Source organism: Dermacentor silvarum, chromosome 4 (assembly GCF_013339745.2).
Source record: "Dermacentor silvarum isolate Dsil-2018 chromosome 4, BIME_Dsil_1.4, whole genome shotgun sequence".
NCBI classification, from domain to species: Eukaryota; Metazoa; Arthropoda; class Arachnida; order Ixodida; family Ixodidae; genus Dermacentor; species Dermacentor silvarum.
This window is the reverse complement of record NC_051157.2, coordinates 60,157,325-60,168,660: the sequence shown is the minus strand read 5'-3', so window position 1 is coordinate 60,168,660 and position 11,336 is coordinate 60,157,325.

Sequence of the window (11,336 nt, the reverse complement as noted above, 5' to 3'; positions counted from 1 at the left end):
AGGGCGCTTTTTGCCTCCAGAAGATGGGCAAGCCTGCTATCCATTTTACTGACCTTAAGATCAGTCTTGATCGTTTTGGTGGCCGACTTGACGTCTTCGCCAAGCTGAGATAGCCACTTGGCGAAATCCGGTGGGTCATTGCCTTCTTGTGTGTTCCTAGATCTGATCTTACGAAAGAGGTCCCAGTCTGTGAACTTGAAAGTTCTAGGGGGTTTGCCCTGAATTTGTAATGTTGTACTTAGAATATAGTGGTCGCTCCCCAAGTCCTCGGCCAAGTTAGACCACGAGACCTCTCCCGTGGTTGCAACAAAGGTGAGGTCTGGGGTGGTATCCCTAGAGCAAGAATTTCCAGTGCGGGTAGGAAACGCGGGGTCCGTTACCAGAGTGAGGTGTAGATCCGAGGCCGCTTGCCAGAGCTCGGCTCCTTTGGCAGTGGTGCGAGGGTAGCCCCAAGCGTGATGGGGTGCGTTGAAATCCCCCGCTATCACTATGGGTGCGCCCGCATTGCTAGCGATCGTAATAGCTTTCGATAACAACGTGGTGAAGCGATGGTGCCTACCTTTTGGAGAGCTATATATGTGGAGTATGAAGATGCTGTTTCTTAGCTTGCTGCCTGGTATGATCTCTATCAGAGAGTGTTCAACCTTGCTGTGTCTCATGTGTAGATTGTGCGTGATTGAAGTGTACTGGTTAGACACCAACGTGCAGATACCTCTGCCATCTGGACTTTTCGTGATGTGGGGTGTGTAGCCCGACAGGCTCACCATTTCCGTCAGCGTCTCCTGCAGCATAATAACTTGTGGTCGGATTGACTGGGATTTGATGTACTGCTGTAGGGCTGCCCTTTTTGACTGGAAGCCCCAACAGTTCCATTGCCAAATTACGAAATTGTTATGGTGTCCCGCCATTGTTCAGTATCGCTGGAGCTTTCTCCTGCGAATTGCTACAGGATGGCAGCGTCTGTGCGATCGTGACCTTAGGATTTACTTTGACCGGGGTAGCCTCGGCTGAGTGTACAACTTTCATTTGGTTAGCTTCAATCTTTGTGATTCTGCTGTCCAATGCCGCTATCGACTGGACCACTGCCTTTAGTGCATTTTTGATCTCGGCTAAGGTATCCTTGACCTGCGTTTTGAAATCTGCATCCTCGTCCTTGGCCGGGTTTGCTAACGCTCTCCTTTTTGTGGGTTTTGCCCCTGGCTGGACGTCCATAGGGACCTCATCGAGGATCGTAGCCGATGCGGCTACTGTACTGGGATGCGTGATAGGAGGAGACGGTGATGGAACCGGGTGGGATTTCCTTAAGTCGGCTATTTCAGCTCTAAGTTGCTCAACAATTGCTCTAAAGCTAGCATTTTCTCTCTGCATCTGTACAAAAATATCCGTATGTTGCTCTGGATGAGTGCCCCCCTTTACCTGTGGGTGTAGGCTCTTAACCTTGGATGCCCAGGTCTGGTGCTGATCTCCTTGCTGCATAGCGATGCGGACAGCAGGTACCCTGGAGCGGGAACGGCCCCTGGATCTCGAACGGCCTCTGGATACCGAACGGTTACCCCCTCCGCCCCTGGAACGGGAGCGCCCTCGTGATGGGTGTAGCTGTTGGCTGACGTCAGGCGAGCGCCAGCTGCTGCTCGGGCCCGCAGCGGTATCGCGTCCACCTGCACCGGCTGGTAGCGGCGGGAAGTCTCCGCCGCCATCTGTGAAGTTTATGTCGTCGTCGATGTCTTCCGCAAAGGCCGACGTATATTGCATCAGCCGCTCTCTTCTTCTTCTTCGGACTATGTAAGGCACTTGAAAACGTTGTTTACACGTCTTGTCTGCCGTGGGATGTGGACCTCCGCACAACTTGCATTTCGGGGTGCAGACGTGACCCTCCGGAGGAGATTGAATACCGCAGCCTCTACAGACCGCCTCTTCTGGGTTGGGACAAACATCGACTCGATGACCGAGCTTTCCACAGGCATAACAGACATCCGTCTGTCTGCGAAACAGGTTGCAACGCACCAAGCTTGTGCCACACATGATGTAATTAGGAACTTTTAGTCCGTCAAAGAGGACTATCACCGTGGTGGAATTCTTGATTCTCTTGACCTGTAGTGCAGTAGGGTTCCTTTGGTGCACGATAAGTGAATAAAGCTGTTCTTGACCAATGTCCAAGTCTATACCCCTGATGACACCTTTGCATGTGTTGTCGGGGGCAGCTCGGTAGGCTCTAACTTCAAAAATGGCCTTACCGATAGTAATAGTGTTGATCTTGGAGTATGCCCTGGCGCTCTTCTCCGCCGGGGTACTGATAACTGCGATGTTCTGCATCATGTTCGGGCAAACCACGTCTTCTGCGACGTCTTCTTCACTGAGCGCTGCAGCCATTGCGAGTGACTGGGCAAACTTGATTTGACTCACATTTCTCATGTCGAGGCCATTTCTAGGTCTCACGATGATTCGATGGTGGTCTTTTGGGAGGTGAGGAAGTCTCGAAGCAGCAATAACGCGCCTCTTCAATGCAGCTCGGGAGCGATGAGACGACTCCGCGTTGCGGGGCATCGAGACGCTTGCTTGCGTCTCGTTCGTGGGGGTATGCGTGGTACGAAGTTTGCGTTTAGCGGTGGCCACGGACCACCCAGAGTCTTGAAGATCATCGGGAGTGATATCCTCTCCGTCGACGGAGATTTGCATAGACATCTTCGGCGTAGAGTGCGGGAAAACCCTTGCGGGAACGGCCGGCGGCCGCTCCGCCGATGGGTAGCTAGGCCTAGCGCGGTAGGCAAAAAAGTCTTGAAAAAGAGGTCGAAAAGTACACCCACCGTGAAAAACTTGGTCGCGATGGAATCCTTGTGACTTTATGCGTTGAGTGGCACAAAAATTCGCTCACAAATGGGCAAGAAACTGACCGGATACATTCTCGAAAGCAGGAGCCGATATTTGCTCGGGCGGTCTAGTCGGCGTCCTCGCGCGTCTCCTGTTGTGAAAGTAAATAAATAATTATTCAATGGCGCTTAATTTTTGCACGAAAATGCTTTAATACAGCTTCGTTTACTGCGCCGCATGCAAACGCCACCAGTTTCAAGACAGAAGTCAATCCGAAGCCTGTACTTCCCATCATTCCCATGTAGGTTGAGGCGACGTTCAGGAGAACCCCCGTAGACACTAGCGCCACTTTTCCCTCTAGGTTTTATTGCGATAGCAATTATATGGACACTCCAAAGCAGATTTCTGCCGTCGGCGTCGCCGTCGCCGTTGCCGTCGCCGTCGCCGTCGCCGTCGCCGTGAGGTTCCGTATGACGTCAATGGAGATGAAATCGTCGCCGCGCGATGATAAGTGGTTCTTGAGGGAAAGGGAAAGGTTGGCGCTATCTTCTGCAGCCCTTGAGGGAGCACGGCTCAGCGCCAAATCGCCGCGCGCCGCCGAACGCTGTGTGTGCGAGTGAAAGGGCGCGAGGGACGCGCGCTTTCACGGGGAGTGAACGCACGGCGGAGAACAAACGCGCGTTCTGCGCCGTGCTCCCTTAAGGGCTGCACAAGTAGGCGTCTCTTTCCTCCTTTACAATCACCATATATGTAGAGCAAACGCACCTTCTTCCGACGCGCGAAAGGCCGAGGGGGGACGACGAGGGAAGGGAGGCGACGTTTAGCTGCGGGACCAAGTGCCTACTTATATCAGAGGCTCCGGCAACAGTCACCAACGCCCTACGCATTTTGTGCGAACGCGGGCAAAACGCCGACGGCGTCGACAACAGTTCTGCGTGTTGCCGGTGCTGCTGCATGTCCAAGTTTATACAGCTGATAAAGCTACTATAATTACTCCGTATAGCTCTCTACAAATTTGCTATCGCAATTGATGCTTCGCCTTTCAGGTGAAACTGCGACAACTTTCTTAAGTTTTGACTGGTTGCCCGGATGGTCTCGTTTTGCTCTCGCAATATTGTACTCTACGTTCATACAACAGTTGTACGCGTGCCTACGGGTGAATAAATTTCCTTGTGAGCAACGATGTCCGGATGTTCTCATTTCGTTCTCGCCCCATTCTCGTCTTGAGTACCCGGATAATGGCTCTTGATTTTATTGCGATAGCAATTATATGGACATTCCAAAGCAGATTTCTGCCGTCGCCGTGAGGTTCCATATGACGTCAATGGAGATGAAATCGTCGCTGCGCGCCGAACGCTGCACGTGCGAGTGAAAGGGCGCGAGGGACGCGCGCTTTCACGGGGAGTGAACCCACGGCGGAGAACAAACGCGCGTTCTGCGTTGTGCGCAATTAAGGGCTGATGATAAGTGGTTCTTGAGGGAAAGGGAAAGGTTGGCGCTATCTTCTGCAGCCCTTGAGGGAGCCGCTCCGATAGCTTTGCGGCCGTGGTTGTTGATCATCGCGGTCGCGTACTCAACTCAGCTTCCGTTGGGAAGGTGTCTGCCTCCGTAGCAGAGCAGGTAGCAATAGCTCTAGCAATGAAGGATCCTTCGCGTCCTGAGATATTCACTGACTCCAGGGCTGCCGTCCGGGCCTTCGCCTCGGGGGTGGTCTCCAGGGAGGCTGCCACTATCCTCAGTTCGAGGGGTGCGGTAGGCTTTCACACAATTACGTGGTTCCCAGCCCACATGGGCTTAGGGGTTCATCCGTCAGTTTCCAATGTCAACGAACTTGCCCATAACCGTGCGCGAGAAATCACGTGCCGCGGCGGTCCGGGCGGGTCCGCAGGCGGGTTCGCGGAGAGCTTCAAGGATCCACTAGGCACCTTTCACGAAGTTACGTCTCACTATCAACTGTCAAGGCGGAGGTACCCCCTCCCGCATTCCAAGCTCACTAGACCGCAGTCGTCCGTTCTCCGGATGCTGCAGGCAGGTTCGTTCCCGTCTCGTAGCACGTTTAGTCACTTTGCTGAAGGCATAGATCCAGGATGCCCTAGCTGCAGGGACAATAAGTGCACACTCGCTCATATGCTCTGGCAGTGCCCGGCGTTATGTGGCGCCAAGTTCAGCACACAGCAGGACTGGGAGAGGACCCTTAAAAGTGGCGAACTCTCAGTCCAACTCTCGGCAGTCCAGGAGGCCTGCGAACGGGCGGAGGGCCACGGTCTTCCAGTACCGGCGTGGGCGCGGCCAGCAACCGTGGCGGACCCCCCTTCGGGGGGTGTCTGATCGGGGTTCTTCAGGACCAAATAAAGTTCATTTCACCTCACCTTGAGGGAGCACGGCTCAGCGCCAAAATTAAGGGCTGCAGAAGTAGGCGTCTCTTTCCTCCTTTACAATCACCATATATGTAGAGCAAACGCGCCTTCTTCCGACGCGCAAAAGGCCATGGAGGGGGGGGGGGGGGAAGCGGAGAGAAGGGAGGTGACGTTTAGCTGCGGCACCAAGTGCCTATCAGAGGCTCCGGCAACAGTCACCAACGCCGCACGCATTTTGTGCGAACGCGGTCAAAACGCCGACGGCGTCGACAACAGTTCTGCGTGTTGCCGGTGCTGCTGCATGTCCAAGTTTATACAGCTGGTAAAGATACTATCATTACTCCGTATAGCTCTCTACAAATTTGCTATCGCAATTGATGCTTCGCCTTTCAGGTGAAACTGCGACAACTTTTTTATTTAGAAACTCTATGAGATAGATAGATAGATAGATAGATAGATAGATAGATAGATAGATAGATAGATAGATAGATAGATAGATAGATAGATAGATAGATAGATAGATAGATAATATCTATCTATCTAATATCAAGTAGATAATGTTTGCATTTAGAATGTCGCAGTTTCACCCGAAAGGCGAAGCATCAATTGCGATAGCAAATTAGTAGAAAGCTATACGGAGTAAAGATAGTAGGTTTATCAGCTGTATAAACTTGGACATGTAGCAGTACCAGCAACGCGCAGAACTGTTGTCGACGCCGTCGGCGTTTTGCCCGCGTTCGCACCGAACGCGCGCGGCGTTGGTGACTGTTGCCGGTGCCTCTGTCGGTGGTTCGCAGGTTTTCGACAAGGTCAGAACGGGACACTCGTCGAGCAGCGTCGGAAGTCTTTAGCACCTTCCCGCCTCGCAACGTTTTTATATACTACTACTACTGGTGTTTATTATGCATAAGGAAGAGACGCTTAATTCTGCAGCCCATCAGGGAGTACGGCGCAGCGTCAATTTTATATAAATACGCATTTGGTGCCGCAGCTAAACGTCGCCTCCCCTCAATCCTTCCCGTCCCGTCACGGTTTTTCGCGCGACGTAATATGTCGCGTTTGCTCTCCGCCGTGCTTTTGCTACCCGTGAAAGCGCGCGTCCCTCGCGCGCTTTCACTCGCACATACAGCATAGGGCACGCGGCGACGATTTCATCGCCGTTGGACTTTATACGGAACCTCACGGCGACGGCGGCAGCAGAAATCCGCTTGGAGTGTCCATATAATTGCTAACGCAATAAAACACGTTTGCGGAGTACCGTAAAGGTACATCTTCTGCTGGCAACAGTGAGCGGCCGCTCCCATATGGCTTCCAAGCCGTCACTGCCGCCGCTCTCACAGCGTTGAGAAATAGCGTGCGGATTCACGTTCGTAAATGTTTGTGGTTTAGTGCGTCACCATGATTTTCGCACTTTCATCGGTATTGTAGGCTCTGATAATTCAAAACATGAGAACATGCCAAGTGAACAATCAATCTGACAATGTTGCTTTGTAACATGCATGCAGCAAGTAAGTTGCGAGTGGTTGCGCGGACGTGCCTCGCTGCCCGAACCTTGCTATGTTGCCTCCAGATTGGCACTTTGCCTGACGTTTGAAAAACCGTGAGCCTGATAAACCACAACCTAGGAAAAACGAACGAATATAAACACATTTCCACTACGTCTAGCCTGCTTAAGAATAACTATGCATCGACCGCGTGAAGGCATGACTGCAGTGTGTGCGCCTGTGAACCAGCCATGATAGAGCGGAAGTTATAAATTTGTTGCCAAAGTTTCACTCCTGAATGAGTGCGCTGTCATGAGGGGTTGATTGTCCCTGCCTGCTGTCGCATTTCAATGATGGCAGCAGCATTGGATAACGCCGGCGTGCTGATAGTTTCACAGGAAAATATGATATCGAGCTGAAGTCGCAGAGCAACGAGTGAAAAAAAATGAGTTCGGGCGTGGGAGTCCTAGGCCCAGCCAACTAAACTGCTCGTTTCAATAAAAGTTTGTTCCTCCTCCTCCGTCCAAAAAATAAAAAGGGCGAGCTAATGCTTATTCCGCACTGATTACAAGTATATGTCTTTTCTAGTATCGCTAAAGACGACTAAGATAATGTAAAACTTCACCACGTCACACTTTTTTATGTGTTTTGACGCATGTACTATTCGATGACAGGATTTCTTTCAGCGTCCAGTGGTTCAGCTAATCGCAGTTAGCCCATTTTGTTGCTGCTACTCCGCATTCACATTTCGTAGCTTCCATCACTGTCGCGCACTAGGTTCAGGGGCGAAGCACCTTAGGGCCGAGCCTTGTCCCCCCCCCCTCGTCGTCCGTATCTCTGGTTTGCATGGAGTCCGCTAGGAGCGCTGCGGTCGTTCCCGACGCACGCTCTCTTTCTCTCTTCAGCCATGGATGATAACGGTCGCTTCTGATAACGGCGCGCCCGCTATGGATGAAAAGGTGAGAGTGGCGGCTCAAATGCAAGCGGAGTCAAGGCCTCGCAAAGCTGCTGCAGCACGGCGACGCAGACAACAAGCGTACCCGGAGTCTAGGGCGCGGGAAGCTGCATCAAAACGGCAACGCCGGCAAGCGGACCCGGAGCTGAGGGTTCACGAAGCTGCAGCAGTACGGGAACGCCGGAAAGGGGACCCGGAGCTGAGGGCTCGTGGAGCTCACGCTTGAACCAAGCATCGGTGCCACCAACCTCAGGTAGAGAACGCTTCCGGCGTTTTGCCGGCGCTTCCCGCGCTCTCACCGCCTCTGGGTCCGCTTGCCGGCGTCGCCGTGCTGCTGCACTGATCACAAGGCAGTCTTAATGAAAGGAAAACGAAGTCCGCACCTCAATGCCATATACGACCAGTAAAACAACATTGTATATACTGTACACTTGTGCTGTCACTCATTTGCATGTTCGAGTGGGCAATGTACGGGGGATTCACGGTTACCCGAATGATCCCTCGGTGCTTAGCCCACTCATCATCATTCACTTCGTAGATATGCGGTGTTTTTTTTTTCTTGAGAATCTTCAGCGTGCATGCATGAAAATGACATGCTAAGGCATACGCCAACTTCATTGCAAATAGTTGCCAATAAAAGCGCTTCTTTGCTCTCGCGCACGCAGCTGTAACTTTGCCCACGATTCAATAAACCTGCGCCACTCAAGCGTCATCTAAAGTGTTGTTCAGGGTAAACTTAACTAACCAGGCGCGAAACGCATCACCTGGATGCGGAAGGGAAAACTTGAAAGTATCTTAAAAGTTATTGGGTTTTACGTGCCAAAACCACGATCTGATTATGAGGAATGCCGTATGTGGGGGACTCCGGTATAATTTGGACCACCTGGGGTTCTTTAATGTGCACCTAAATCTAAGTACACGGGTGTTTTCGCATTTCGCCCCATCGAAATGCAGCCGTCGTGGCCGCAAGAAAACAACCCCAACAGGACGCTTATATCGCACTCGTGGGTGTTTCGAGAAGGGTCGAAGTTAGTTCGTCCGTTACTATGGAGTTGACAGCACGCCGTGCCTGGTCATTTTACTCTCGCGGAATGAAAAAAAGAAAAAGCAAAAAAAAAAAAAAACATCCGGCCTCCATCTGGTTGCTGCAGCAGCCGGGCATGAAGACACAGGGGTGTAAGCACTGGGGGTGGCAGCCAACGGTCGAATAAGTTCGACAACAATAAGCGAGCCCAGCACTGCCGTCTCTACAGCATGTCATACAGCATCTGCCACCCGGTGCTTGGAAGCCCTATGACAATGACAAACCACGTGATCAGCGCTCTCAAACGGGAGCGTTGGCGGCGCGGGGAAAACGAAGGCGATACTGAAACATGTCTTTCTATTGACTCTAGTCAAACTTAATCCGGAGTTGTTCCCCACTACGGCGTGCCTCATAACCAGATCGTGGCCCTGGAACGTGAATCTCCGGAATGTGTCATTATTTCTTCTTTCACGGATTACATACAGAGCCGTGGCGGCCGCATTTGGTAAGAGCAAAATGTATAAAGGCGCAATGCACTATACTGTGCACAATTCACCGTGCTTCGGGTGCGTGTTATAAGAATCTCAAATGTTGAAAGTAATCCGGAGCCCTCCACTTCGGCGTCCCTCATAACTGAATGCAATTTCGAGACGTTCACTCTAACAATTCGAATAATTTTATGGAAGGCTCTGAAATTGCTAACATCGCCCTAACATGCACAAAAGTCGCGCTGCTGATGAAGGAAGTTTATATTGTCTACTCAAGCTAATTTGTTTTTCTGGTTCTATTTTTATTTTTGCAAATAAGAAGTTACATTTTGGGGTTTTACGTGTCAAAACTACAATGTGATTGTGAGGAACGTCGTAATGGGGTCCCCGGGTTAATTTTGACCACGTAAGGTTTATTTAACGCGCACCAAAGGTACGCGAGCATTTGGCGCACGAGCGTTTGTGCACTCCGCCCCCATCGGAATGCGACCGCCACGGGCGGGATTGAACCCGCACCGCCACGTGCTTTGAAGTTATAGTTCAACGTCCTTTGAAGGTAGATAGCTCAGATTAAATGCGGCGAGCGGCAATACTTCCTATAGGTAGGGGACAGCTGTTACGTAACGAACAGTGTGTAAGGAAGTCAGAAGGAGCGCTCGCTGTTGCGGGAGAACATTATTTATCGGCCGAATTAAGGGCAAGGTATGTCCTCTCGGACTCGATTGCCATCTACGTATGTCCACCGCTCGACGCTGAAGAAACCTGTTTCGAATCTGGGTCCCAAGAGCAAGCGGTTCTTCCTGGACAAGTAGCGAGCGTAGCGCCCATGTTCGCATCTATACTTTCATTAAGCTATATATATATATATATATATATATATATATATATATATATATATATATATAATGGCCATCTTGCCCTTGTATTACAGAATGGCCTTGTATGGCCTCTTATATCCCAGAATGACGACTTTAAAAGAAGTACTGGTAAATCAATAACGTTCTATAAATGGATTTAGATTTGCAGTTACTGCTTTGGGAGCTTATGTGATCCCAAGTAAACTACTTACGATGTTAAACTTAAAAGAGAGCTTCAAGGTCTTACCACGAACTGCGGTATTGCTAGCGGTTGTACCTTAGCATTTATTGACCAAAATATTATACAGAGTCTCTGTGTAGGCGGCTGGTTTGTCGTTTGGTGCACAGAGGAACATCAGGATCAATCGTGTTCTCTTAAAAGCAAATTTCAGTGGAGGCTGTATGTGAGACCAGGAAAGAAATAAGTTTGACGCGAAAGGTAGAACTGTTGCCAGACCTTCTTTAATTACTGTTTTAATAGTTTTTCTTTTCATTTTGCAGAGTCAGTCTGATTTAAACAGCTACGAGACAAAAGTTAGCATTTTACTCTACATCAGCTGGTCCTTTTTTCTTCGCCCGGATTCAACGCAGTCTGCACAACAGCTGCCGTTGAGACACTTAAAACAGGTGTAGCTTCAAAAAAAAAAAGATCCTCGTGAAACTAGACTGCATTAAGTCGATTAAAATAAACGAAAACCGAAAACTGAGCCTGTTTAAAACATGTCATCTAGATGCTTCTCCTGATTTTTGAAGCAATAAATGAGCTGGTTAATTTACCTTGCCGAGTCGATGCGCAATGGCGCAGTTTTGATAACGTCGAGAGACAACTCGTAGCATATACTATAACCCAGTGCTCTGGCTTAGTGAGTACGATGTTATGCAACCGCGCAAGGGTTCGTGCAATCGATTCCCAGCTGAGGCTGCAGCATTTAAATAGGAACCGAGTGCAAGTGCACTGGCTTGCACAGCTGCTTTGTAACTAAGAATTTATTTTTACCTCGCATTGTTTTACAAATAACATCAGTTGCTTCCGCAGCCCAAGAACTGGGCCTAAATAATCGAGTAGATTTTTTTTGTATTATTTGTGTATGTGTGTGTAGTAAAGCTTGACATCAAGGTTAGGTGCACATTAAAGAACGGCACATGGTAAATGTTAATTACAGCTATTCATTGCGGCGCCTCCTAAGGTTAACGTCTCGCTTGGGGACTTTAAGCGCCATAAATTAATCAGCCAGTGGCAATAAGGCATTGCACGCTACATATGTGTGAGATCCTCCGGCATCTTAATAGCATTGCCACTCACTTGGGAAAAGCTGTAAACAATAGCTATGAAGAGGTCTTCCTGAACATATTTTTTTCTTCC